General features: G+C 47.9%; 62 non-coding genes across 62 annotated transcripts; all 62 read right to left on the minus strand.

Moving 5' to 3' along the window:
- Window positions 1-79: 79 nt before the first annotated feature.
- On the minus strand, window positions 80-198 carry LOC128130193 (5S ribosomal RNA). The gene has a single exon (XR_008228115.1). It is a non-coding gene; the product is annotated as a 5S ribosomal RNA (ribosomal RNA).
- Window positions 199-429: 231 nt separating this feature from the next.
- On the minus strand, window positions 430-548 carry LOC128131421 (5S ribosomal RNA). The gene has a single exon (XR_008229336.1). It is a non-coding gene; the product is annotated as a 5S ribosomal RNA (ribosomal RNA).
- Window positions 549-780: 232 nt separating this feature from the next.
- On the minus strand, window positions 781-899 carry LOC128129707 (5S ribosomal RNA). The gene has a single exon (XR_008227628.1). It is a non-coding gene; the product is annotated as a 5S ribosomal RNA (ribosomal RNA).
- A 231-nt stretch (window positions 900-1130) lies between these two features.
- On the minus strand, window positions 1131-1249 carry LOC128130567 (5S ribosomal RNA). The gene has a single exon (XR_008228491.1). It is a non-coding gene; the product is annotated as a 5S ribosomal RNA (ribosomal RNA).
- Window positions 1250-1481: 232 nt separating this feature from the next.
- On the minus strand, window positions 1482-1600 carry LOC128129708 (5S ribosomal RNA). Its single transcript, XR_008227629.1, has one exon. It is a non-coding gene; the product is annotated as a 5S ribosomal RNA (ribosomal RNA).
- A 233-nt stretch (window positions 1601-1833) lies between these two features.
- LOC128130665 (5S ribosomal RNA) lies at window positions 1834-1953 on the minus strand. The gene has a single exon (XR_008228588.1). It is a non-coding gene; the product is annotated as a 5S ribosomal RNA (ribosomal RNA).
- Window positions 1954-2188: 235 nt separating this feature from the next.
- LOC128131429 (5S ribosomal RNA) lies at window positions 2189-2307 on the minus strand. The gene has a single exon (XR_008229345.1). It is a non-coding gene; the product is annotated as a 5S ribosomal RNA (ribosomal RNA).
- A 231-nt stretch (window positions 2308-2538) lies between these two features.
- Window positions 2539-2659, minus strand: LOC128130837 (5S ribosomal RNA). The gene has a single exon (XR_008228758.1). It is a non-coding gene; the product is annotated as a 5S ribosomal RNA (ribosomal RNA).
- Window positions 2660-2890: 231 nt separating this feature from the next.
- Window positions 2891-3009, minus strand: LOC128131430 (5S ribosomal RNA). Its single transcript, XR_008229346.1, has one exon. It is a non-coding gene; the product is annotated as a 5S ribosomal RNA (ribosomal RNA).
- Window positions 3010-3241: 232 nt separating this feature from the next.
- On the minus strand, window positions 3242-3360 carry LOC128129709 (5S ribosomal RNA). The gene has a single exon (XR_008227630.1). It is a non-coding gene; the product is annotated as a 5S ribosomal RNA (ribosomal RNA).
- A 232-nt stretch (window positions 3361-3592) lies between these two features.
- On the minus strand, window positions 3593-3711 carry LOC128130194 (5S ribosomal RNA). Its single transcript, XR_008228116.1, has one exon. It is a non-coding gene; the product is annotated as a 5S ribosomal RNA (ribosomal RNA).
- A 231-nt stretch (window positions 3712-3942) lies between these two features.
- On the minus strand, window positions 3943-4061 carry LOC128131431 (5S ribosomal RNA). Its single transcript, XR_008229347.1, has one exon. It is a non-coding gene; the product is annotated as a 5S ribosomal RNA (ribosomal RNA).
- Window positions 4062-4293: 232 nt separating this feature from the next.
- Window positions 4294-4412, minus strand: LOC128130103 (5S ribosomal RNA). Its single transcript, XR_008228026.1, has one exon. It is a non-coding gene; the product is annotated as a 5S ribosomal RNA (ribosomal RNA).
- Window positions 4413-4644: 232 nt separating this feature from the next.
- LOC128130196 (5S ribosomal RNA) lies at window positions 4645-4763 on the minus strand. Its single transcript, XR_008228118.1, has one exon. It is a non-coding gene; the product is annotated as a 5S ribosomal RNA (ribosomal RNA).
- Window positions 4764-4995: 232 nt separating this feature from the next.
- On the minus strand, window positions 4996-5114 carry LOC128131433 (5S ribosomal RNA). Its single transcript, XR_008229349.1, has one exon. It is a non-coding gene; the product is annotated as a 5S ribosomal RNA (ribosomal RNA).
- A 232-nt stretch (window positions 5115-5346) lies between these two features.
- LOC128130583 (5S ribosomal RNA) lies at window positions 5347-5465 on the minus strand. Its single transcript, XR_008228507.1, has one exon. It is a non-coding gene; the product is annotated as a 5S ribosomal RNA (ribosomal RNA).
- Window positions 5466-5696: 231 nt separating this feature from the next.
- On the minus strand, window positions 5697-5815 carry LOC128130568 (5S ribosomal RNA). The gene has a single exon (XR_008228492.1). It is a non-coding gene; the product is annotated as a 5S ribosomal RNA (ribosomal RNA).
- A 232-nt stretch (window positions 5816-6047) lies between these two features.
- Window positions 6048-6166, minus strand: LOC128129711 (5S ribosomal RNA). The gene has a single exon (XR_008227632.1). It is a non-coding gene; the product is annotated as a 5S ribosomal RNA (ribosomal RNA).
- A 233-nt stretch (window positions 6167-6399) lies between these two features.
- Window positions 6400-6519, minus strand: LOC128130667 (5S ribosomal RNA). Its single transcript, XR_008228590.1, has one exon. It is a non-coding gene; the product is annotated as a 5S ribosomal RNA (ribosomal RNA).
- Window positions 6520-6754: 235 nt separating this feature from the next.
- LOC128131440 (5S ribosomal RNA) lies at window positions 6755-6873 on the minus strand. Its single transcript, XR_008229356.1, has one exon. It is a non-coding gene; the product is annotated as a 5S ribosomal RNA (ribosomal RNA).
- Window positions 6874-7104: 231 nt separating this feature from the next.
- Window positions 7105-7225, minus strand: LOC128130838 (5S ribosomal RNA). The gene has a single exon (XR_008228759.1). It is a non-coding gene; the product is annotated as a 5S ribosomal RNA (ribosomal RNA).
- A 231-nt stretch (window positions 7226-7456) lies between these two features.
- LOC128131444 (5S ribosomal RNA) lies at window positions 7457-7575 on the minus strand. The gene has a single exon (XR_008229360.1). It is a non-coding gene; the product is annotated as a 5S ribosomal RNA (ribosomal RNA).
- Window positions 7576-7807: 232 nt separating this feature from the next.
- Window positions 7808-7926, minus strand: LOC128129712 (5S ribosomal RNA). Its single transcript, XR_008227633.1, has one exon. It is a non-coding gene; the product is annotated as a 5S ribosomal RNA (ribosomal RNA).
- A 232-nt stretch (window positions 7927-8158) lies between these two features.
- LOC128130197 (5S ribosomal RNA) lies at window positions 8159-8277 on the minus strand. Its single transcript, XR_008228119.1, has one exon. It is a non-coding gene; the product is annotated as a 5S ribosomal RNA (ribosomal RNA).
- Window positions 8278-8509: 232 nt separating this feature from the next.
- Window positions 8510-8628, minus strand: LOC128131448 (5S ribosomal RNA). Its single transcript, XR_008229364.1, has one exon. It is a non-coding gene; the product is annotated as a 5S ribosomal RNA (ribosomal RNA).
- Window positions 8629-8859: 231 nt separating this feature from the next.
- Window positions 8860-8978, minus strand: LOC128130935 (5S ribosomal RNA). Its single transcript, XR_008228858.1, has one exon. It is a non-coding gene; the product is annotated as a 5S ribosomal RNA (ribosomal RNA).
- A 233-nt stretch (window positions 8979-9211) lies between these two features.
- LOC128131846 (5S ribosomal RNA) lies at window positions 9212-9330 on the minus strand. Its single transcript, XR_008229764.1, has one exon. It is a non-coding gene; the product is annotated as a 5S ribosomal RNA (ribosomal RNA).
- Window positions 9331-9562: 232 nt separating this feature from the next.
- LOC128130585 (5S ribosomal RNA) lies at window positions 9563-9681 on the minus strand. The gene has a single exon (XR_008228509.1). It is a non-coding gene; the product is annotated as a 5S ribosomal RNA (ribosomal RNA).
- Window positions 9682-9910: 229 nt separating this feature from the next.
- LOC128131450 (5S ribosomal RNA) lies at window positions 9911-10029 on the minus strand. Its single transcript, XR_008229365.1, has one exon. It is a non-coding gene; the product is annotated as a 5S ribosomal RNA (ribosomal RNA).
- A 231-nt stretch (window positions 10030-10260) lies between these two features.
- On the minus strand, window positions 10261-10379 carry LOC128131453 (5S ribosomal RNA). The gene has a single exon (XR_008229369.1). It is a non-coding gene; the product is annotated as a 5S ribosomal RNA (ribosomal RNA).
- A 233-nt stretch (window positions 10380-10612) lies between these two features.
- LOC128131454 (5S ribosomal RNA) lies at window positions 10613-10731 on the minus strand. The gene has a single exon (XR_008229372.1). It is a non-coding gene; the product is annotated as a 5S ribosomal RNA (ribosomal RNA).
- A 230-nt stretch (window positions 10732-10961) lies between these two features.
- On the minus strand, window positions 10962-11080 carry LOC128131455 (5S ribosomal RNA). The gene has a single exon (XR_008229373.1). It is a non-coding gene; the product is annotated as a 5S ribosomal RNA (ribosomal RNA).
- Window positions 11081-11311: 231 nt separating this feature from the next.
- LOC128131456 (5S ribosomal RNA) lies at window positions 11312-11430 on the minus strand. The gene has a single exon (XR_008229374.1). It is a non-coding gene; the product is annotated as a 5S ribosomal RNA (ribosomal RNA).
- A 231-nt stretch (window positions 11431-11661) lies between these two features.
- On the minus strand, window positions 11662-11780 carry LOC128129713 (5S ribosomal RNA). The gene has a single exon (XR_008227634.1). It is a non-coding gene; the product is annotated as a 5S ribosomal RNA (ribosomal RNA).
- A 218-nt stretch (window positions 11781-11998) lies between these two features.
- Window positions 11999-12117, minus strand: LOC128131458 (5S ribosomal RNA). The gene has a single exon (XR_008229376.1). It is a non-coding gene; the product is annotated as a 5S ribosomal RNA (ribosomal RNA).
- A 218-nt stretch (window positions 12118-12335) lies between these two features.
- LOC128131459 (5S ribosomal RNA) lies at window positions 12336-12454 on the minus strand. Its single transcript, XR_008229377.1, has one exon. It is a non-coding gene; the product is annotated as a 5S ribosomal RNA (ribosomal RNA).
- A 234-nt stretch (window positions 12455-12688) lies between these two features.
- On the minus strand, window positions 12689-12807 carry LOC128130456 (5S ribosomal RNA). The gene has a single exon (XR_008228381.1). It is a non-coding gene; the product is annotated as a 5S ribosomal RNA (ribosomal RNA).
- Window positions 12808-13040: 233 nt separating this feature from the next.
- Window positions 13041-13159, minus strand: LOC128131461 (5S ribosomal RNA). Its single transcript, XR_008229379.1, has one exon. It is a non-coding gene; the product is annotated as a 5S ribosomal RNA (ribosomal RNA).
- A 236-nt stretch (window positions 13160-13395) lies between these two features.
- On the minus strand, window positions 13396-13514 carry LOC128131464 (5S ribosomal RNA). Its single transcript, XR_008229382.1, has one exon. It is a non-coding gene; the product is annotated as a 5S ribosomal RNA (ribosomal RNA).
- A 235-nt stretch (window positions 13515-13749) lies between these two features.
- On the minus strand, window positions 13750-13868 carry LOC128131096 (5S ribosomal RNA). The gene has a single exon (XR_008229027.1). It is a non-coding gene; the product is annotated as a 5S ribosomal RNA (ribosomal RNA).
- A 232-nt stretch (window positions 13869-14100) lies between these two features.
- On the minus strand, window positions 14101-14219 carry LOC128130943 (5S ribosomal RNA). Its single transcript, XR_008228866.1, has one exon. It is a non-coding gene; the product is annotated as a 5S ribosomal RNA (ribosomal RNA).
- A 235-nt stretch (window positions 14220-14454) lies between these two features.
- LOC128131032 (5S ribosomal RNA) lies at window positions 14455-14573 on the minus strand. The gene has a single exon (XR_008228960.1). It is a non-coding gene; the product is annotated as a 5S ribosomal RNA (ribosomal RNA).
- A 233-nt stretch (window positions 14574-14806) lies between these two features.
- Window positions 14807-14925, minus strand: LOC128131465 (5S ribosomal RNA). Its single transcript, XR_008229383.1, has one exon. It is a non-coding gene; the product is annotated as a 5S ribosomal RNA (ribosomal RNA).
- Window positions 14926-15158: 233 nt separating this feature from the next.
- Window positions 15159-15277, minus strand: LOC128131466 (5S ribosomal RNA). Its single transcript, XR_008229384.1, has one exon. It is a non-coding gene; the product is annotated as a 5S ribosomal RNA (ribosomal RNA).
- A 233-nt stretch (window positions 15278-15510) lies between these two features.
- On the minus strand, window positions 15511-15629 carry LOC128131037 (5S ribosomal RNA). Its single transcript, XR_008228965.1, has one exon. It is a non-coding gene; the product is annotated as a 5S ribosomal RNA (ribosomal RNA).
- Window positions 15630-15865: 236 nt separating this feature from the next.
- LOC128130534 (5S ribosomal RNA) lies at window positions 15866-15984 on the minus strand. The gene has a single exon (XR_008228458.1). It is a non-coding gene; the product is annotated as a 5S ribosomal RNA (ribosomal RNA).
- Window positions 15985-16215: 231 nt separating this feature from the next.
- Window positions 16216-16334, minus strand: LOC128130882 (5S ribosomal RNA). Its single transcript, XR_008228805.1, has one exon. It is a non-coding gene; the product is annotated as a 5S ribosomal RNA (ribosomal RNA).
- Window positions 16335-16567: 233 nt separating this feature from the next.
- Window positions 16568-16686, minus strand: LOC128131468 (5S ribosomal RNA). Its single transcript, XR_008229386.1, has one exon. It is a non-coding gene; the product is annotated as a 5S ribosomal RNA (ribosomal RNA).
- A 235-nt stretch (window positions 16687-16921) lies between these two features.
- LOC128130840 (5S ribosomal RNA) lies at window positions 16922-17040 on the minus strand. The gene has a single exon (XR_008228762.1). It is a non-coding gene; the product is annotated as a 5S ribosomal RNA (ribosomal RNA).
- Window positions 17041-17275: 235 nt separating this feature from the next.
- Window positions 17276-17394, minus strand: LOC128131469 (5S ribosomal RNA). Its single transcript, XR_008229387.1, has one exon. It is a non-coding gene; the product is annotated as a 5S ribosomal RNA (ribosomal RNA).
- Window positions 17395-17626: 232 nt separating this feature from the next.
- Window positions 17627-17745, minus strand: LOC128129666 (5S ribosomal RNA). Its single transcript, XR_008227587.1, has one exon. It is a non-coding gene; the product is annotated as a 5S ribosomal RNA (ribosomal RNA).
- A 236-nt stretch (window positions 17746-17981) lies between these two features.
- Window positions 17982-18100, minus strand: LOC128130841 (5S ribosomal RNA). The gene has a single exon (XR_008228763.1). It is a non-coding gene; the product is annotated as a 5S ribosomal RNA (ribosomal RNA).
- Window positions 18101-18332: 232 nt separating this feature from the next.
- LOC128131097 (5S ribosomal RNA) lies at window positions 18333-18451 on the minus strand. The gene has a single exon (XR_008229028.1). It is a non-coding gene; the product is annotated as a 5S ribosomal RNA (ribosomal RNA).
- Window positions 18452-18684: 233 nt separating this feature from the next.
- On the minus strand, window positions 18685-18803 carry LOC128130944 (5S ribosomal RNA). The gene has a single exon (XR_008228867.1). It is a non-coding gene; the product is annotated as a 5S ribosomal RNA (ribosomal RNA).
- A 234-nt stretch (window positions 18804-19037) lies between these two features.
- LOC128131471 (5S ribosomal RNA) lies at window positions 19038-19156 on the minus strand. Its single transcript, XR_008229389.1, has one exon. It is a non-coding gene; the product is annotated as a 5S ribosomal RNA (ribosomal RNA).
- A 233-nt stretch (window positions 19157-19389) lies between these two features.
- LOC128129667 (5S ribosomal RNA) lies at window positions 19390-19508 on the minus strand. The gene has a single exon (XR_008227588.1). It is a non-coding gene; the product is annotated as a 5S ribosomal RNA (ribosomal RNA).
- A 236-nt stretch (window positions 19509-19744) lies between these two features.
- On the minus strand, window positions 19745-19863 carry LOC128130938 (5S ribosomal RNA). The gene has a single exon (XR_008228861.1). It is a non-coding gene; the product is annotated as a 5S ribosomal RNA (ribosomal RNA).
- Window positions 19864-20095: 232 nt separating this feature from the next.
- On the minus strand, window positions 20096-20214 carry LOC128130994 (5S ribosomal RNA). The gene has a single exon (XR_008228921.1). It is a non-coding gene; the product is annotated as a 5S ribosomal RNA (ribosomal RNA).
- Window positions 20215-20446: 232 nt separating this feature from the next.
- LOC128130945 (5S ribosomal RNA) lies at window positions 20447-20565 on the minus strand. The gene has a single exon (XR_008228869.1). It is a non-coding gene; the product is annotated as a 5S ribosomal RNA (ribosomal RNA).
- A 235-nt stretch (window positions 20566-20800) lies between these two features.
- Window positions 20801-20919, minus strand: LOC128131098 (5S ribosomal RNA). Its single transcript, XR_008229029.1, has one exon. It is a non-coding gene; the product is annotated as a 5S ribosomal RNA (ribosomal RNA).
- Window positions 20920-21152: 233 nt separating this feature from the next.
- On the minus strand, window positions 21153-21271 carry LOC128130946 (5S ribosomal RNA). The gene has a single exon (XR_008228870.1). It is a non-coding gene; the product is annotated as a 5S ribosomal RNA (ribosomal RNA).
- A 235-nt stretch (window positions 21272-21506) lies between these two features.
- LOC128130842 (5S ribosomal RNA) lies at window positions 21507-21625 on the minus strand. Its single transcript, XR_008228764.1, has one exon. It is a non-coding gene; the product is annotated as a 5S ribosomal RNA (ribosomal RNA).
- Window positions 21626-21832: the final 207 nt, after the last annotated feature.

Genomic DNA, 21832 nt, shown 5'->3' on the forward strand with positions numbered 1-21832 from the left:
AATAGCAAGAAAGAAAGGAAAAAAAGCAAAAAAAACCGCACGTAAAATCTAAAAAAACGCAAACGGACAACGAAAAAGGGGGGTGCAACACGAGGACTTCCCAGGGGGTCACCCATCCTAGTACTACTCTCGCCCAAGCACGCTTAACTGCGGAGTTCTGATGGGATCCGGTGCATTAGTGCTGGTATGATCGCACCAGAAATAGTATCCATGTTTATTGTTTTTATGTGTTACAAGACGCAGAACCTCCTTTGTTTTGGTACGCGGGGCGTGGGACCCACGTGACCGATCGGCTCCGTTCCAAAAATACGAAAAGCATCAACCGTGAACCGGAGGGCACCCGAGCATAGAAATAGCAAGAAAGAAAGGAAAAAAAGCAAAAAAACCGCACGTAAAATCTAAAAAAACGCAAACGGACAACGAAAAAGGGGGGTGCAACACGAGGACTTCCCAGGGGGTCACCCATCCTAGTACTACTCTCGCCCAAGCACGCTTAACTGCGGAGTTCTGATGGGATCCGGTGCATTAGTGCTGGTATGATCGCACCCGAAATAGTATCCATGTTTATTGTTTTTATGTATTACAAGACGCAGAACCTCCTTTGTTTTGGTACGCGGGGCGTGGGACCCACGTGACCGATCGGCTCCGTTCCAAAAATACGAAAAGCATCAACCATGAACCGGAGGGCACCCGAGCATAGAAATAGCAAGAAAGAAAGGAAAAAAAAGCAAAAAAACCGCACGTAAAATCTAAAAAAACGCAAACGGACAACGAAAAAGGGGGGTGCAACACGAGGACTTCCCAAGGGGTCACCCATCCTAGTACTACTCTCGCCCAAGCACGCTTAACTGCGGAGTTCTGATGGGATCCGGTGCATTAGTGCTGGTATGATCGCACCCGAAATAGTATCCATGTTTATTGTTTTTATGTGTTACAACACGCAGAACCTCCTTTGTTTTGGTACGCGGGGCGTGGGACCCACGTGACCGATCGGCTCCGTTCCAAAAATACGAAAAGCATCAACCGTGAACCGGAGGGCACCCGAGCATAGAAATAGCAAGAAAGAAAGGAAAAAAAGCAAAAAAACCGCACGTAAAATCTAAAAAAACGCAAACGGACAACGAAAAAGGGGGGTGCAACACGAGGACTTCCCAAGGGGTCACCCATCCTAGTACTACTCTCGCCCAAGCACGCTTAACTGCAGAGTTCTAATGGGATCCGGTGCATTAGTGCTGGTATGATCGCACCCGAAATAGTATCCATGTTTATTGTTTTTATGTGTTACAAGACGCAGAACCTCCTTTGTTTTGGTACGCGGGGCGTGGGACCCACGTGACCGATCGGCTCCGTTCCAAAAATACGAAAAGCATCAACCATGAACCGGAGGGCACCCGAGCATAGAAATAGCAAGAAAGAAAGGAAAAAAAGCAAAAAAAACCGCACGTAAAATCTAAAAAAACGCAAACGGACAACGAAAAAGGGGGGTGCAACACGAGGACTTCCCAAGGGGTCACCCATCCTAGTACTACTCTCGCCCAAGCACGCTTAACTGCGGAGTTCTGATGGGATCCGGTGCATTAGTGCTGGTATGATCGCACCCGAAATACTATCCATGTTTATTGTTTTTATGTGTTACAAGACGCAGAACCTCCTTTGTTTTGGTACGCGGGGCGTGGGACCCACGTGACCGATCGGCTCCGTTCCAAAAATACGAAAAGCATCAACCGTGAACCGGAGGGCACCCGAGCATAGAAATAGCAAGAAAGAAAGGAAAAAAAGCAAAAAAAACCGCACGTAAAATCTAAAAAAACGCAAACGGACAACGAAAAAGGGGGGGTGCAACACGAGGACTTCCCAGGGGGGTCACCCATCCTAGTACTACTCTCGCCCAAGCACGCTTAACTGCGGAGTTCTGATGGGATCCGGTGCATTAGTGCTGGTATGATCGCACCCGAAATAGTATCCATGTTTATTGTTTTTATGTGTTACAAGACGCAGAACCTCCTTTGTTTTGGTACGCGGGGCGTGGGACCCACGTGACCGATCGGCTCCGTTCCAAAAATACGAAAAGCATCAACCATGAACCGGAGGGCACCCGAGCATAGAAATAGCAAGAAAGAAAGTAAAAAAAAAAAGCAAAAAAACCGCACGTAAAATCTAAAAAAACGTAAACGGACAACGAAAAAGGGGGGTGCAACACGAGGACTTCCCAGGGGGTCACCCATCCTAGTACTACTCTCGCCCAAGCACGCTTAACTGCGGAGTTCTGATGGGATCCGGTGCATTAGTGCTGGTATGATCGCACCCGAAATAGTATCCATGTTTATTGTTTTTATGTGTTACAAGACGCAGAACCTCCTTTGTTTTGGTACGCGGGGCGTGGGACCCACGTGACCGATCGGCTCCGTTCTAAAAATACGAAAAGCATCAACCATGAACCGGAGGGCACCCGAGCATAGAAATAGCAAGAAAGAAAGGAAAAAAAGCAAAAAAACCGCACGTAAAATCTAAAAAAACGCAAACGGACAACGAAAAAGGGGGGTGCAACACGAGGACTTCCCAGGGGGTCACCCACATCCTAGTACTACTCTCGCCCAAGCACGCTTAACTGCGGAGTTCTGATGGGATCCGGTGCATTAGTGCTGGTATGATCGCACCCGAAATAGTATCCATGTTTATTGTTTTTATGTGTTACAAGACGCAGAACCTCCTTTGTTTTGGTACGCGGGGCGTGGGACCCACGTGACCGATCGGCTCCGTTCCAAAAATACGAAAAGCATCAACCATGAACCGGAGGGCACCCGAGCATAGAAATAGCAAGAAAGAAAGGAAAAAAAGCAAAAAAACCGCACGTAAAATCTAAAAAAACGCAAACGGACAACGAAAAAGGGGGGTGCAACACGAGGACTTCCCAGGGGGTCACCCATCCTAGTACTACTCTCGCCCAAGCACGCTTAACTGCGGAGTTCTGATGGGATCCGGTGCATTAGTGCTGGTATGATCGCACCCGAAATAGTATCCATGTTTATTGTTTTTATGTGTTACAAGACGCAGAACCTCCTTTGTTTTGGTACGCGGGGCGTGGGACCCACGTGACCGATCGGCTCCGTTCCAAAAATACGAAAAGCATCAACCGTGAACCGGAGGGCACCCGAGCATAGAAATAGCAAGAAAGAAAGGAAAAAAAAGCAAAAAAACCGCACGTAAAATCTAAAAAAACGCAAACGGACAACGAAAAAGGGGGGTGCAACACGAGGACTTCCCAAGGGGTCACCCATCCTAGTACTACTCTCGCCCAAGCACGCTTAACTGCGGAGTTCTGATGGGATCCGGTGCATTAGTGCTGGTATGATCGCACCCGAAATAGTATCCATGTTTATTGTTTTTATGTGTTACAAGACGCAGAACCTCCTTTGTTTTGGTACGCGGGGCGTGGGACCCACGTGACCGATCGGCTCCGTTCCAAAAATACGAAAAGCATCAACCATGAACCGGAGGGCACCCGAGCATAGAAATAGCAAGAAAGAAAGGAAAAAAAGCAAAAAAAACCGCACGTAAAATCTAAAAAAACGCAAACGGACAACGAAAAAGGGGGGTGCAACACGAGGACTTCCCAGGGGGTCACCCATCCTAGTACTACTCTCGCCCAAGCACGCTTAACTGCGGAGTTCTGATGGGATCCGGTGCATTAGTGCTGGTATGATCGCACCAGAAATAGTATCCATGTTTATTGTTTTTATGTGTTACAAGACGCAGAACCTCCTTTGTTTTGGTACGCGGGGCGTGGGACCCACGTGACCGATCGGCTCCGTTCCAAAAATACGAAAAGCATCAACCGTGAACCGGAGGGCACCCGAGCATAGAAATAGCAAGAAAGAAAGGAAAAAAAGCAAAAAAACCGCACGTAAAATCTAAAAAAACGCAAACGGACAACGAAAAAGGGGGGTGCAACACGAGGACTTCCCAGGGGGTCACCCATCCTAGTACTACTCTCGCCCAAGCACGCTTAACTGCGGAGTTCTGATGGGATCCGGTGCATTAGTGCTGGTATGATCGCACCCGAAATAGTATCCATGTTTATTGTTTTTATGTGTTACAAGACGCAGAACCTCCTTTGTTTTGGTACGCGGGGCGTGGGACCCACGTGACCGATCGGCTCCGTTCCAAAAATACGAAAAGCATCAACCGTGAACCGGAGGGCACCCGAGCATAGAAATAGCAAGAAAGAAAGGAAAAAAAGCAAAAAAACCGCACGTAAAATCTAAAAAAACGCAAACGGACAACGAAAAAGGGGGGGTGCAACACGAGGACTTCCCAGGGGGTCACCCATCCTAGTACTACTCTCGCCCAAGCACGTTTAACTGCGGAGTTCTGATGGGATCCGGTGCATTAGTGCTGGTATGATCGCACCCGAAATAGTATCCATGTTTATTGTTTTTATGTGTTACAAGACGCAGAACCTCCTTTGTTTTGGTACGCGGGGCGTGGGACCCACGTGACCGATCGGCTCCGTTCCAAAAATACGAAAAGCATCAACCATGAACCGGAGGGCACCCGAGCATAGAAATAGCAAGAAAGAAAGGAAAAAAAGCAAAAAAAACCGCACGTAAAATCTAAAAAAACGCAAACGGACAACGAAAAAGGGGGGTGCAACACGAGGACTTCCCAGGGGGTCACCCATCCTAGTACTACTCTCGCCCAAGCACGCTTAACTGCGGAGTTCTGATGGGATCCGGTGCATTAGTGCTGGTATGATCGCACCAGAAATAGTATCCATGTTTATTGTTTTTATGTGTTACAAGACGCAGAACCTCCTTTGTTTTGGTACGCGGGGCGTGGGACCCACGTGACCGATCGGCTCCGTTCCAAAAATACGAAAAGCATCAACCGTGAACCGGAGGGCACCCGAGCATAGAAATAGCAAGAAAGAAAGGAAAAAAAGCAAAAAAACCGCACGTAAAATCTAAAAAAAACGCAAACGGACAACGAAAAAGGGGGGTGCAACACGAGGACTTCCCAGGGGGTCACCCATCCTAGTACTACTCTCGCCCAAGCACGCTTAACTGCGGAGTTCTGATGGGATCCGGTGCATTAGTGCTGGTATGATCGCACCCGAAATAGTATCCATGTTTATTGTTTTTATGTATTACAAGACGCAGAACCTCCTTTGTTTTGGTACGCGGGGCGTGGGACCCACGTGACCGATCGGCTCCGTTCCAAAAATACGAAAAGCATCAACCATGAACCGGAGGGCACCCGAGCATAGAAATAGCAAGAAAGAAAGGAAAAAAAAGCAAAAAAACCGCACGTAAAATCTAAAAAAACGCAAACGGACAACGAAAAAGGGGGGTGCAACACGAGGACTTCCCAAGGGGTCACCTATCCTAGTACTACTCTCGCCCAAGCACGCTTAACTGCGGAGTTCTGATGGGATCCGGTGCATTAGTGCTGGTATGATCGCACCCGAAATAGTATCCATGTTTATTGTTTTTATGTGTTACAACACGCAGAACCTCCTTTGTTTTGGTACGCGGGGCGTGGGACCCACGTGACCGATCGGCTCCGTTCCAAAAATACGAAAAGCATCAACCGTGAACCGGAGGGCACCCGAGCATAGAAATAGCAAGAAAGAAAGGAAAAAAAGCAAAAAAACCGCACGTAAAATCTAAAAAAACGCAAACGGACAACGAAAAAGGGGGGTGCAACACGAGGACTTCCCAAGGGGTCACCCATCCTAGTACTACTCTCGCCCAAGCACGCTTAACTGCAGAGTTCTAATGGGATCCGGTGCATTAGTGCTGGTATGATCGCACCCGAAATAGTATCCATGTTTATTGTTTTTATGTGTTACAAGACGCAGAACCTCCTTTGTTTTGGTACGCGGGGCGTGGGACCCACGTGACCGATCGGCTCCGTTCCAAAAATACGAAAAGCATCAACCATGAACCGGAGGGCACCCGAGCATAGAAATAGCAAGAAAGAAAGGAAAAAAAGCAAAAAAAACCGCACGTAAAATCTAAAAAAACGCAAACGGACAACGAAAAAGGGGGGTGCAACACGAGGACTTCCCAAGGGGTCACCCATCCTAGTACTACTCTCGCCCAAGCACGCTTAACTGCGGAGTTCTGATGGGATCCGGTGCATTAGTGCTGGTATGATCGCACCCGAAATACTATCCATGTTTATTGTTTTTATGTGTTACAAGACGCAGAACCTCCTTTGTTTTGGTACGCGGGGCGTGGGACCCACGTGACCGATCGGCTCCGTTCCAAAAATACGAAAAGCATCAACCGTGAACCGGAGGGCACCCGAGCATAGAAATAGCAAGAAAGAAAGGAAAAAAAGCAAAAAAAACCGCACGTAAAATCTAAAAAAACGCAAACGGACAACGAAAAAGGGGGGGTGCAACACGAGGACTTCCCAGGGGGGTCACCCATCCTAGTACTACTCTCGCCCAAGCACGCTTAACTGCGGAGTTCTGATGGGATCCGGTGCATTAGTGCTGGTATGATCGCACCCGAAATAGTATCCATGTTTATTGTTTTTATGTGTTACAAGACGCAGAACCTCCTTTGTTTTGGTACGCGGGGCGTGGGACCCACGTGACCGATCGGCTCCGTTCCAAAAATACGAAAAGCATCAACCATGAACCGGAGGGCACCCGAGCATAGAAATAGCAAGAAAGAAAGTAAAAAAAAAAAGCAAAAAAACCGCACGTAAAATCTAAAAAAACGTAAACGGACAACGAAAAAGGGGGGTGCAACACGAGGACTTCCCAGGGGGTCACCCATCCTAGTACTACTCTCGCCCAAGCACGCTTAACTGCGGAGTTCTGATGGGATCCGGTGCATTAGTGCTGGTATGATCGCACCCGAAATAGTATCCATGTTTATTGTTTTTATGTGTTACAAGACGCAGAACCTACTTTGTTTTGGTACGCGGGGCGTGGGACCCACGTGACCGATCGGCTCCGTTCTAAAAATACGAAAAGCATCAACCATGAACCGGAGGGCACCCGAGCATAGAAATAGCAAGAAAGAAAGGAAAAAAAGCAAAAAAACCGCACGTAAAATCTAAAAAAACGCAAACGGACAACGAAAAAGGGGGGTGCAACACGAGGACTTCCCAGGGGGTCACCCACATCCTAGTACTACTCTCGCCCAAGCACGCTTAACTGCGGAGTTCTGATGGGATCCGGTGCATTAGTGCTGGTATGATCGCACCCGAAATAGTATCCATGTTTATTGTTTTTATGTGTTACAAGACGCAGAACCTCCTTTGTTTTGGTACGCGGGGCGTGGGACCCACGTGACCGATCGGCTCCGTTCCAAAAATACGAAAAGCATCAACCATGAACCGGAGGGCACCCGAGCATAGAAATAGCAAGAAAGAAAGGAAAAAAAGCAAAAAAACCGCACGTAAAATCTAAAAAAACGCAAACGGACAACGAAAAAGGGGGGTGCAACACGAGGACTTCCCAGGGGGTCACCCATCCTAGTACTACTCTCGCCCAAGCACGCTTAACTGCGGAGTTCTGATGGGATCCGGTGCATTAGTGCTGGTATGATCGCACCCGAAATAGTATCCATGTTTATTGTTTTTATGTGTTACAAGACGCAGAACCTCCTTTGTTTTGGTACGCGGGGCGTGGGACCCACGTGACCGATCGGCTCCGTTCCAAAAATACGAAAAGCATCAACCGTGAACCGGAGGGCACCCGAGCATAGAAATAGCAAGAAAGAAAGGAAAAAAAAGCAAAAAAACCGCACGTAAAATCTAAAAAAACGCAAACGGACAACGAAAAAGGGGGGTGCAACACGAGGACTTCCCAAGGGGTCACCCATCCTAGTACTACTCTCGCCCAAGCACGCTTAACTGCGGAGTTCTGATGGGATCCGGTGCATTAGTGCTGGTATGATCGCACCCGAAATAGTATCCATGTTTATTGTTTTTATGTGTTACAAGACGCAGAACCTCCTTTGTTTTGGTACGCGGGGCGTGGGACCCACGTGACCGATCGGCTCCGTTCCAAAAATACGAAAAGCATCAACCATGAACCGGAGGGCACCCGAGCATAGAAATAGCAAGAAAGAAAGGAAAAAAAGCAAAAAAAACCGCACGTAAAATCTAAAAAAACGCAAACGGACAACGAAAAAGGGGGGTGCAACACGAGGACTTCCCAGGGGGTCACCCATCCTAGTACTACTCTCGCCCAAGCACGCTTAACTGCGGAGTTCTGATGGGATCCGGTGCATTAGTGCTGGTATGATCGCACCAGAAATAGTATCCATGTTTATTGTTTTTATGTGTTACAAGACGCAGAACCTCCTTTGTTTTGGTACGCGGGGCGTGGGACCCACGTGACCGATCGGCTCCGTTCCAAAAATACGAAAAGCATCAACCGTGAACCGGAGGGCACCCGAGCATAGAAATAGCAAGAAAGAAAGGAAAAAAAAGCAAAAAAACCGCACGTAAAATCTAAAAAAACGCAAACGGACAACGAAAAAGGGGGGTGCAACACGAGGACTTCCCAGGGGGTCACCCATCCTAGTACTACTCTCGCCCAAGCACGCTTAACTGCGGAGTTCTGATGGGATCCGGTGCATTAGTGCTGGTATGATCGCACCCGAAATAGTATCCATGTTTATTGTTTTTATGTGTTACAAGACGCAGAACCTCCTTTGTTTTGGTACGCGGGGCGTGGGACCCACGTGACCGATCGGCTCCGTTCCAAAAATACGAAAAGCATCAACCATGAACCGGAGGGCACCCGAGCATAGAAATAGCAAGAAAGAAAGGAAAAAAAGCAAAAAAACCGCACGTAAAATCTAAAAAAACGCAAACGGACAACGAAAAAGGGGGGTGCAACACGAGGACTTCCCAGGGGGTCACCCATCCTAGTACTACTCTTGCCCAAGCACGCTTAACTGCGGAGTTCTGATGGGATACGGTGCATTAGTGCTGGTATGATCGCACCCGAAATACTATCCATGTTTATTGTTTTTATGTGTTACAAGACGCAGAACCTCCTTTGTTTTGGTACGCGGGGCGTGGGACCCACGTGACCGATCGGCTCCGTTCCAAAAATACGAAAAGCATCAACCATGAACCGGAGGGCACCCGAGCATAGAAATAACAAGAAAGAAAGGAAAAAAAGCAAAAAAAACCGCACGTAAAATCTAAAAAAACGCAAACGGACAACGAAAAAGGGGGGGTGCAACACGAGGACTTCCCAGGTGGTCACCCATCCTAGTACTACTCTCGCCCAAGCACGCTTAACTGCGGAGTTCTGATGGGATCCGGTGCATTAGTGCTGGTATGATCGCACCCGAAATAGTATCCATGTTTATTGTTTTTATGTGTTACAAGACGCAGAACCTCCTTTGTTTTGGTACGCGGGGCGTGGGACCCACATGACCGATCGGCTCCGTTCCAAAAATACGAAAAGCATCAACCATGAACCGGAGGGCACCCGAGCATAGAAATAGCAAGAAAGAAAGGAAAAAAAGCAAAAAAAACCGCACGTAAAATCTAAAAAAACGCAAACGGACAACGAAAAAGGGGGGTGCAACACGAGGACTTCCCAGGGGGTCACCCATCCTAGTACTACTCTCGCCCAAGCACGCTTAACTGCGGAGTTCTGATTGGATCCGGTGCATTAGTGCTGGTATGATCGCACCCGAAATAGTATCCATGTTTATTGTTTTTATGTGTTACAAGACGCAGAACCTCCTTTGTTTTGGTACGCGGGGCGTGGGACCCACGTGACCGATCGGCTCCGTTCCAAAAATACGAAAAGCATCAACCATGAACCGGAGGGCACCCGAGCATAGAAATAGCAAGAAAGAAAGGAAAAAAAGCAAAAAAACCGCACGTAAAATCTAAAAAAACGCAAACGGACAACAAAAAGGGGGTGCAACACGAGGACTTCCCAGGGGGTCACCCATCCTAGTACTACTCTCGCCCAAGCACGCTTAACTGCGGAGTTCTGATGGGATCCGGTGCATTAGTGCTGGTATGATCGCACCCGAAATAGTATCCATGTTTATTGTTTTTATGTGTTACAAGACGCAGAACCTCCTTTGTTTTGGTACGCGGGGCGTGGGACCCACGTGACCGATCGGCTCCGTTCCAAAAATACGAAAAGCATCAACCGTGAACCGGAGGGCACCCGAGCATAGAAATAGCAAGAAAGAAAGGAAAAAAAGCAAAAAAACCGCACGTAAAATCTAAAAAAACGCAAACGGACAACGAAAAAGGGGGGTGCAACACGAGGACTTCCCAGGGGGTCACCCATCCTAGTACTACTCTCGCCCAAGCACGCTTAACTGCGGAGTTCTGATGGGATCCGGTGCATTAGTGCTGGTATGATCGCACCCGAAATAGTATCCATGTTTATTGTTTTTATGTGTTACAAGACGCAGAACCTCCTTTGTTTTGGTACGCGGGGCGTGGGACCCACGTGACCGATCGGCTCCGTTCCAAAAATACGAAAAGCATCAACCATGAACCGGAGGGCACCCGAGCATAGAAATAGCAAGAAAGAAAGTAAAAAAAAAGCAAAAAAACCGCACGTAAAATCTAAAAAAACGCAAACGGACAACGAAAAAGGGGGGTGCAACACGAGGACTTCCCAGGGGGTCACCCATCCTAGTACTACTCTCGCCCAAGCACGCTTAACTGCGGAGTTCTGATGGGATCCGGTGCATTAGTGCTGGTATGATCGCACCCGAAATAGTATCCATGTTTATTGTTTTTATGTGTTACAAGACGCAGAACCTCCTTTGTTTTGGTACGCGGGGCGTGGGACCCACGTGACCGATCGGCTCCGTTCCAAAAATACGAAAAGCATCAACCGTGAACCGGAGGGCACCCGAGCATAGAAATAGCAAGAAAGAAAGGAAAAAAAGCAAAAAAACCGCACGTAAAATCTAAAAAACGCAAACGGACAACGAAAAAGGGGGGTGCAACACGAGGACTTCCCAGGGGGTCACCCATCCTAGTACTACTCTCGCCCAAGCACGCTTAACTGCGGAGTTCTGATGGGATCCGGTGCATTAGTGCTGGTATGATCGCACCCGAAATAGTATCCATGTTTATTGTTTTTATGTGTTACAAGACGCAGAACCTCCTTTGTTTTGGTACGCGGGGCGTGGGACCCACGTGACCGATCGGCTCCGTTCCAAAAATACGAAAAGCATCAACCATGAACCGGAGGGCACCCGAGCATAGAAATAGCAAGAAAGAAAGGAAAAAAAGCAAAAAAACCGCACGTAAAATCTAAAAAAACGCAAACGGACAACGAAAAAGGGGGGTGCAACACGAGGACTTCCCAGGGGGTCACCCATCCTAGTACTACTCTCGCCCAAGCACGCTTAACTGCGGAGTTCTGATGGGATCCGGTGCATTAGTGCTGGTATGATCGCACCCGAAATAGTATCCATGTTTATTGTTTTTATGTGTTACAAGACGCAGAACCTCCTTTGTTTTGGTACGCGGGGCGTGGGACCCACGTGACCGATCGCCTCCGTTCCAAAAATACGAAAAGCATCAACCATGAACCGGAGGGCACCCGAGCATAGAAATAGCAAGAAAGAAAGGAAAAAAAGCAAAAAAACCGCACGTAAAATCTAAAAAAACGCAAACGGACAACGAAAAAGGGGGGTGCAACACGAGGACTTCCCAAGGGGTCACCCATCCTAGTACTACTCTCGCCCAAGCACGCTTAACTGCGGAGTTCTGATGGGATCCGGTGCATTAGTGCTGGTATGATCGCACCCGAAATAGTATCCATGTTTATTGTTTTTATGTCTTACAAGACGCAGAACGTCGTTTGCTTTCGTACGCGAGGCGTGGGACCCACATGAGGGATCGGCTCCGTTCGGGAAACACGAAAACAATCAACGATGAACCGGATGCCGCCCGAGCATAGACATAGCAAGAAAGAAAAAAAAAACGCACCTAAAACCTAAAAAAACGCAAACGGGCAACGAAAAAGGGGGTGCAACACGAGGACTTCCCAGGGGGTCACCCATCCTAGTACTACTCTCGCCCAAGCACGCTTAACTGCGGAGTTCTGATGGGATCCGGTGCATTAGTGCTGGTATGATCGCACCCGAAATACTATCCATGCTTATTGTTTTTATGTCTTACAAGACGCAGAACGTCGTTTGCTTTCGTACGCGAGGCGTGGGACCCACATGAGGGATCGGCTCCGTTCGGGAAACACGAAAACAATCAACGATGAACCGGATGCCGCCCGAGCATAGACATAGCAAGAAAGAAAAAAAAAACGCACCTAAAACCTAAAAAAACGCAAACGGGCAACGAAAAAGGGGGTGCAACACGAGGACTTCCCAGGGGGTCACCCATCCTAGTACTACTCTCGCCCAAGCACGCTTAACTGCGGAGTTCTGATGGGATCCGGTGCATTAGTGCTGGTATGATCGCACCCGAAATACTATCCATGTTTATTGTTTTTATGTGTTAGAAGACGCAGAACCTCCTTTGTTTTGGTACGCGGGGCGTAGGACCCACGTGACCGATCGGCTCCGTTCCAAAAATACGAAAAGCATCAACCATGAACCGGAGGGCACCCGAGCATAGAAATAGCAAGAAAGAAAGGAAAAAAAGCAAAAAAAAACCGCACGTAAAATCTAAAAAAACGCAAACGGACAACGAAAAAGGGGGGGTGCAACACGAGGACTTCCCAGGGGGTCACCCATCCTAGTACTACTCTCGCCCAAGCACGCTTAACTGCGGAGTTCTGATGGGATCCGGTGCATTAGTTCTGGTATGATCGCACCCGAAATACTGTCCATGTTTATTGTTTTTATGTGTTACAAGACGCAGAACCTCCTTTGTTTTGGTACGCGGGGCGTGTGACCCACGTGACCGATCGGCTCCGTTCCAAAAATACAAAAAGCATCAACCAAGTACCGGAGGGCACCCGAGCATAGAAATAGCAAGAAAGAAAGGAAAAAAAGCAAAAAAAAACCGCACGTAAAATCTAAAAAAACGCAAACGGACAACGAAAAACGGGGGTGCAACACGAGGACTTCCCAGGGGGTCACCCATCCTAGTACTACTCTCGCCCAAGCACGCTTAACTGCGGAGTTCTGATGGGATCCGGTGCATTAGTGCTGGTATGATCGCACCCGAAATACTATCCATGTTTATTGTTTTTATGTGTTACAAGATGCAGAACCTCCTTTGTTTTGGTACGCGGGGCGTGGGACCCACGTGACCGATCGGCTCCGTTCCAAAAATACGAAAAGCATCAACCATGAACCGGAGGGCACCCGAGCATAGAAATAGCAAGAAAGAAAGGAAAAAAAAAAGCAAAAAAAACCGCACGTAAAATCTAAAAAAACGCAAACGGACAACGAAAAAGGGGGGGTGCAACACGAGGACTTCCCAGGGGGTCACCCATCCTAGTACTACTCTCGCCCAAGCACGCTTAACTGCGGAGTTCTGATGGGATCCGGTGCATTAGTGCTGGTATGATCGCACCCGAAATACAATCCATGTTTATTGTTTTTATGTGTTACAAGACGCAGAACCTCCTTTGTTTTGGTACGCGGGGCGTGGGACCCACGTGACCGATCGACTCCGTTCCAAAAATACGAAAAGCATCAACCATGAACCGGAGGGCACCCGAGCATAGAAATAGCAAGAAAGAAAGGAAAAAAAAAGCAAAAAAAACCGCACGTAAAATCTAAAAAAAACGCAAACGGACAACGAAAAAGGGGGGTGCAACACGAGGACTTGCCAGGGGGTCACCCATCCTAGTACTACTCTCGCGCAAGCACGCTTCACTGTGGAGTTCTGATGGGATCCGGTGCATTAGTGCTGGTATGATCGCACCCGAAATACTATCCATGTTTATTGTTTTTATGTGTTACAAGACGCAGAACCTCCTTTGTTTTGGTACGCGGGGCGTGGGACCCACGTGACCGATCGGCTCCGTTCCAAAAATACGAAAAGCATCAACCATGAACCGGAGGGCACCCGAGCATAGAAATAGCAAGAAAGAAAGGAAAAAAAGCAAAAAAACCGCACGTAAAATCTAAAAAAACGCAAACGGACAACGAAAAAGGGGGGGTGCAACACGAGGACTTCCCAGGGGTTCACCCATCCTAGTACTACTCTGGCCCAAGCACGCTTAACTGCGGAGTTCTGATGGGATCCGGTGCATTAGTGCTGGTATGATCGCACCCGAAATACTATCCATGTTTATTGTTTTTATGTGTTACAAGACGCAGAACCTCCTTTGTTTTGGTACGCGGGGCGTGGGACCCACGTGACCGATCGGCTCCGTTCCAAAAATACGAAAAGCATCAACCATGAACCGGAGGGCACCCGAGCATAGAAATAGCAAGAAAGAAAGGAAAAAAAAAGCAAAAAAAACTGCACGTAAAATCTAAAAAAACGCAAACGGACAACGAAAAAGGAGGGGTGCAACACGAGGACTTGCCAGGGGGTCACCCATCCTAGTACTACTCTCGCCCAAGCACGCTTCACTGCGGAGTTCTGATGGGATCCGGTGCATTAGTGTTGGTATGATCGCACCCGAAATACTATCCATGTTTATTGTTTTTATGTGTTACATGAGGCAGAACCTCCTTTGTTTTGGTACGCGGGGCGTGGGACCCACGTGACCGATCGGCTCCGTTCCAAAAATACGAAAAGCATCAACCATGAACCGGAGGGCACCCGAGCATAGAAATAGCAAGAAAGAAAGGAAAAAAAGCAAAAAAAAACCGCACGTAAAATCTAAAAAAACGCAAACGGACAACGAAAAAAGGGGGTGCAACACGAGGACTTCCCAGGGGGTCACCCATCCTAGTACTACTCTCGCCCAAGCACGCTTAACTGCGGAGTTCTGATGGGATCCGGTGCATTAGTGCTGGTATGATCGCACCCGAAATAGTATCCATGTTTATTGTTTTTATGTGTTACAAGACGCAGAACCTCCTTTGTTTTGGTACGCGGGGCGTGGGACCCACGTGACCGATCGGCTCCGTTCCAAAAATACGAAAAGCATCAACCATGAACCGGAGGGCACCCGAGCATAGAAATAGCAAGAAAGAAAGGAAAAAAAGCAAAAAAAAACCGCACGTAAAATCTAAAAAAACGCAAACGGACAACGAAAAAAGGGGGTGCAACACGAGGACTTCCCAGGGGGTCACCCATCCTAGTACTACTCTCGCCCAAGCACGCTTAACTGCGGAGTTCTGATGGGATCCGGTGCATTAGTGCTGGTATGATCGCACCCGAAATACTATCCATGTTTATTGTTTTTATGTGTTACAAGACGCAGAACCTCCTTTGTTTTGGTACGCGGGGCGTGGGACCCACGTGACCGATCGGCTCCGTTCCAAAAATACGAAAAGCATCAACCATGAACCGGAGGGCACCCGAGCATAGAAATAGCAAGAAAGAAAGGAAAAAAAGCAAAAAAAACCGCACGTAAAATCTAAAAAAACGCAAACGGACAACGAAAAAGGGGGGGTGCAACACGAGGACTTCCCAGGGGTTCACCCATCCTAGTACTACTCTGGCCCAAGCACGCTTAACTGCGGAGTTCTGATGGGATCCGGTGCATTAGTGCTAGTATGATCGCACCCGAAATACTATCCATGTTTATTGTTTTTATGTGTTACAAGACGCAGAACCTCCTTTGTTTTGGTACGCGGGGCGTGGGACCCACGTGACCGATTGGCTCCGTTCCAAAAATACGAAAACCATCAACCATGAACCGGAGGGCACCCGAGCATAGAAATAGCAAGAAAGAAAGGAAAAAAAGCAAAAAAAAAAAACCGCACGTAAAATCTAAAAAAACGCAAACGGACAACGAAAAAGGGGGGTGCAACACGAGGACTTCCCAGGGGGTCACCCATCCTAGTACTACTCTCGCCCAAGCACGCTTAACTGCGGAGTTCTGATGGGATCCGGTGCATTACTGCTGGTATGATCGCACCCGAAATTCTATCCATGTTTATTGTTTTTATGTGTTACAAGACGCAGAACCTCCTTTGTTTTGGTACGCGGGGCGTGGGACCCACGTGACCGATCGGCTCCGTTCCAAAAATACGAAAAGCATCAACCGTGAACCGGAGGGCACCCGAGCATAGAAATAGCAAGAAAGAAAGGAAAAAAAGCAAAAAAACCGCACGTAAAATCTAAAAAAACGCAAACGGACAACGAAAAAGGGGGGTGCAACACGAGGACTTCCCAGGGGGTCACCGATCCTAGTACTACTCTCGCCCAAGCACGCTTAACTGCGGAGTTCTGATGGGATCCGGTGCACTAGTGCTGGTATGATCGCACCCGAAATAGTATCCATGTTTATTGTTTTTATGTGTTACAAGACGCAGAACCTCCTTTGTTTTGGTACGCGGGGCGTGGGACCCACGTGACCGATCGGCTCCGTTCCAAAAATACGAAAAACATCAACCGTGAACCGGAGGGCACCCGAGCATAGAAATAGCAAGAAAGAAAGGAAAAAAAGCAAAAAAAACCGCACGTAAAATCTAAAAAAATGCAAACGGACAACGAAAAAGGGGGGGTGCAACACGAGGACTTCCCAGGGGGTCACCCATCCTAGTACTACTCTCGCCCAAGCACGCTTAACTGCGGAGTTCTGATGGGATCCGGTGCATTAGTGCTGGTATGATCGCACCCGAAATACTATCCATGTTTATTGTTTTTATGTGTTACAAGACGCAGAACCTCCTTTGTTTTGGTACGCGGGGCGTGGCACCCACGTGACCGATTGGCTCCGTTCCAAAAATACGAAAATCATCAACCATGAACCGGAGGGCACCCGAGCATAGAAATAGCAAGAAAGAAAGGAAAAAAAAAGCAAAAAAAACCGCACGTAAAATCTAAAAAAACGCAAACGGACAACGAAAAAGGGGGGGTGCAACACGAGGACTTGCCAGGGGGTCACCCATCCTAGTACTACTCTCGCCCAAGCACGCTTCACTGCGGAGTTCTGATGGGATCCGGTGCATTAGTGCTGGTATGATCGCACCCGAAATACTATCCATGTTTATTGTTTTTATGTGTTACAAGACGCAGAACCTCCTTTGTTTTGGTACGCGGGGCGTGGGACCCACGTGACCGATCGGCTCCGTTCCAAAAATACGAAAAGCATCAACCATGAACCGGAGGGCACCTGAGCATAGAAATAGCAAGAAAGAAAGGAAAAAAAAAGCAAAAAAAACCGCAAGTAAAATCTAAAAAAACGCAAACGGACAACGAAAAAGGGGGGGTGCAACACGAGGACTTCCCAGGGGGTCACCCATCCTAGTACTACTCTCGCCCAAGCACGCTTAACTGCGGAGTTCTGATGGGATCCGGTGCATTAGTGCTGGTATGATCGCACCCGAAATACTATCCATGTTTATTGTTTTTATGTGTTACAAGACGCAGAACCTCCTTTGTTTTGGTACGCGGGGCGTGGGACCCACGTGACCGATCGGCTCCGTTCCAAAAATACGAAAAGCATCAACCATGAACCGGAGGGCACCCGAGCATAGAAATAGCAAGAAAGAAAGGAAAAAAAGCAAAAAAACCGCACGTAAAATCTAAAAAAACGCAAACGGACAACGAAAAAGGGGGGGTGCAACACGAGGACTTCCCACGGGGTCACCCATCCTAGTACTACTCTCGCCCAAGCACGCTTAACTGCGGAGTTCTGATGGGATCCGGTGCATTAGTGCTGGTATGATCGCACCCGAAATACTATCCATGTTTATTGTTTTTATGTGTTACAAGACGCAGAACCTCCTTTGTTTTGGTACGCGGGGCGTGGGACCCACGTGACCGATCGGCTCCGTTCCAAAAATACGAAAAGCATCAACCATGAACCGGAGGGCACCCGAGCATAGAAATAGCAAGAAAGAAAGGAAAAAAAAAAGCAAAAAAAACCGCACGTAAAATCTAAAAAAACGCAAACGGACAACGAAAAAGGGGGGGTGCAACACGAGGACTTGCCAGGGGGTCACCCATCCTAGTACTACTCTCGCCCAAGCACGCTTCACTGCGGAGTTCTGATGGGATCCGGTGCATTAGTGCTGGTATGATCGCACCCGAAATACTATCCATGTTTATTGTTTTTATGTGTTACAAGACGCAGAACCTCCTTTGTTTTGGTACGCGGGGCGTGGGACCCACGTGACCGATCGACTCCGTTCCAAAAATACGAAAAGCATCAACCATGTACCGGAGGGCACCCGAGCATAGAAATAGCAAGAAAGAAAGGAAAAAAAGCAAAAAAACCGCACGTAAAATCTAAAAAAAACGCAAACGGACAACGAAAAAGGGGGGTGCAACACGAGGACTTGCCAGGGGGTCACCCATCCTAGTACTACTCTCGCGCAAGCACGCTTCACTGTGGAGTTCTGATGGGATCCGGTGCATTAGTGCTGGTATGATCGCACCCGAAATACTATCCATGTTTATTGTTTTTATGTGTTACAAGACGCAGAACCTCCTTTGTTTTGGTACGCGGGGCGTGGGACCCACGTGACCGATCGGCTCCGTTCCAAAAATACGAAAAGCATCAACCATGAACCGGAGGGCACCCGAGCATAGAAATAGCAAGAAAGAAAGGAAAAAAAGCAGAAAAAACCGCACGTAAAATCTAAAAAAACGCAAACGGACAACGAAAAAGATGGGGTGCAACACGAGGACTTCCCAGGGGTTCACCCATCCTAGTACTACTCTGGCCCAAGCACGCTTAACTGCGGAGTTCTGATGGGATCCGGTGCATTAGTGCTGGTATGATCGCACCCGAAATACTATCCATGTTTATTGTTTTTATGTGTTACAAGACGCAGAACTTCCTTTGTTTTGGTACGCGGGGCGTGGGACCCACGTGACCGATCGGCTCCGTTCCAAAAATACGAAAAGCATCAACCATGAACCGGAGGGCACCCGAGCATAGAAATAGCAAGAAAGAAAGGAAAAAAAGCAAAAAAAAACCGCACGTAAAATCTAAAAAAACGCAAACGGACAACGAAAAAGGGGGGGTGCAACACGAGGACTTCCCAGGGGGTCACCCATCCTAGTACTACTCTCGCCCAAGCACGCTTAACTGCGGAGTTCTGATGGGATCCGGTGCATTAGTGCTGGTATGATCGCACCCGAAATACTATCCATGTTTATTGTTTTTATGTGTTACAAGACGCAGAACCTCCTTTGTTTTGGTACGCGGGGCGTGGGACCCACGTGACCGATCGGCTCCGTTCCAAAAATACGAAAAGCATCAACCATGAACCGGAGGGCACCCGAGCATAGAAATAGCAAGAAAGAAAGGAAAAAAAGCAAAAAAAACCGCTCGTAAAATCTAAAAAAACGCAAACGGACAACGAAAAAGGGGGGGTGCAACACGAGGACTTCCCACGGGGTCACCCATCCTAGTACTACTCTCGCCCAAGCACGCTTAACTGCGGAGTTCTGATGGGATCCGGTGCATTAGTGCTGGTATGATCGCACCCGAAATACTATCCATGTTTATTGTTTTTATATGTTACAAGACGCAGAACCTCCTTTGTTTTGGTACGCGGGGCGTGGGACCCACGTGACCGATCGGCTCCGTTCCAAAAATACGAAAAGCATCAACCATGAACCGGAGGGCACCCGAGCATAGAAATAGCAAGAAAGAAAGGAAAAAAAAAAGCAAAAAAAACCGCACGTAAAATCTAAAAAAACGCAAACGGACAACGAAAAAGGGGGGGTGCAACACGAGGACTTGCCAGGGGGTCACCCATCCTAGTACTACTCTCGTCCAAGCACGCTTCACTGCGGAGTTCTGATGGGATCCGGTGCATTAGTGCTGGTATGATCGCACCCGAAATACTATCCATGTTTATTGTTTTTATGTGTTACAAGACGCAGAACCTCCTTTGTTTTGGTACGCGGGGCGTGGGACCCACGTGACCGATCGGCTCCGTTCCAAAAATACGAAAAGCATCAACCATGAACCGGAGGGCACCCGAGCATAGAAATAGCAAGAAAGAAAGGAAAAAAAGCAAAAAAACCGCACGTAAAATCTAAAAAAAACGCAAACGGACAACGAAAAAGGGGGGTGCAACACGAGGACTTCCCAGGGGGTCACCCATCCTAGTACTACTCTCGCGCAAGCACGCTTCACTGTGGAGTTCTGATGGGATCCGGTGCATTAGTGCTGGTATGATCGCACCCGAAATACTATCCATGTTTATTGTTTTTATGTGTTACAAGACGCAGAACCTCCTTTGTTTTGGTACGCGGGGCGTGGGACCCACGTGACCGATCGGCTCCGTTCCAAAAATACGAAAAGCATCAACCATGAACCGGAGGGCACCCGAGCATAGAAATAGCAAGAAAGAAAGGAAAAAAAGCAAAAAAAACCGCACGTAAATCTAAAAAAACGCAAACGGACAACGAAAAAGGGGGGGTGCAACACGAGGACTTCCCAGGGGTTCACCCATCCTAGTACTACTCTGGCCCAAGCACGCTTAACTGCGGAGTTCTGATGGGATCCGGTGCATTAGTGCTGGTATGATCGCACCCGAAATACTATCCATGTTTATTGTTTTTATGTGTTACAAGACGCAGAACCTCCTTTGTTTTGGTACGCGGGGCGTGGGACCCACGTGACCGATCGACTCCGTTCCAAAAATACGAAAAGCATCAACCATGAACCGGAGGGCACCCGAGCATAGAAATAGCAAGAAAGAAAGGAAAAAAAAAGCAAAAAAAACCGCACGTAAAATCTAAAAAAAACGCAAACGGACAACGAAAAAGGGGGGTGCAACACGAGGACTTGCCAGGGGGTCACCCATCCTAGTACTACTCTCGCGCAAGCACGCTTCACTGTGGAGTTCTGATGGGATCCGGTGCATTAGTGCTGGTATGATCGCACCCGAAATACTATCCATGTTTATTGTTTTTATGTGTTACAAGACGCAGAACCTCCTTTGTTTTGGTACGCGGGGCGTGGGACCCACGTGACCGATCGGCTCCGTTCCAAAAATACGAAAAGCATCAACCATGAACCGGAGGGCACCCGAGCATAGAAATAGCAAGAAAGAAAGGAAAAAAAGCAAAAAAAACCGCACGTAAAATCTAAAAAAACGCAAACGGACAACGAAAAAGGGGGGGTGCAACACGAGGACTTCCCAGGGGTTCACCCATCCTAGTACTACTCTGGCCCAAGCACGCTTAACTGCGGAGTTCTGATGGGATCCGGTGCATTAGTGCTGGTATGATCGCACCCGAAATACTATCCATGTTTATTGTTTTTATGTGTTACAAGACGCAGAACCTCCTTTGTTTTGGTACGCGGGGCGTGGGACCCACGTGACCGATCGGCTCCGTTCCAAAAATACGAAAAGCATCAACCATGAACCGGAGGGCACCCGAGCATAGAAATAGCAAGAAAGAAAGGAAAAAAAAAGCAAAAAAAACTGCACGTTAAATCTAAAAAAACGCAAACGGACAACGAAAAAGGAGGGGTGCAACACGAGGACTTGCCAGGGGGTCACCCATCCTAGTACTACTCTCGCCCAAGCACGCTTCACTGCGGAGTTCTGATGGGATCCGGTGCATTAGTGCTGGTATGATCGCACCCGAAATACTATCCATGTTTATTGTTTTTATGTGTTACATGAGGCAGAACCTCCTTTGTTTTGGTACGCGGGGCGTGGGACCCACGTGACCGATCGGCTCCGTTCCAAAAATACGAAAAGCATCAACCATGAACCGGAGGGCACCCGAGCATAGAAATAGCAAGAAAGAAAGGAAAAAAAGCAAAAAAAACCGCACGTAAAATCTAAAA

This window comes from Lactuca sativa, chromosome 1, assembly GCF_002870075.4.
Source record: "Lactuca sativa cultivar Salinas chromosome 1, Lsat_Salinas_v11, whole genome shotgun sequence".
NCBI classification, from domain to species: domain Eukaryota; kingdom Viridiplantae; phylum Streptophyta; class Magnoliopsida; order Asterales; family Asteraceae; genus Lactuca; species Lactuca sativa.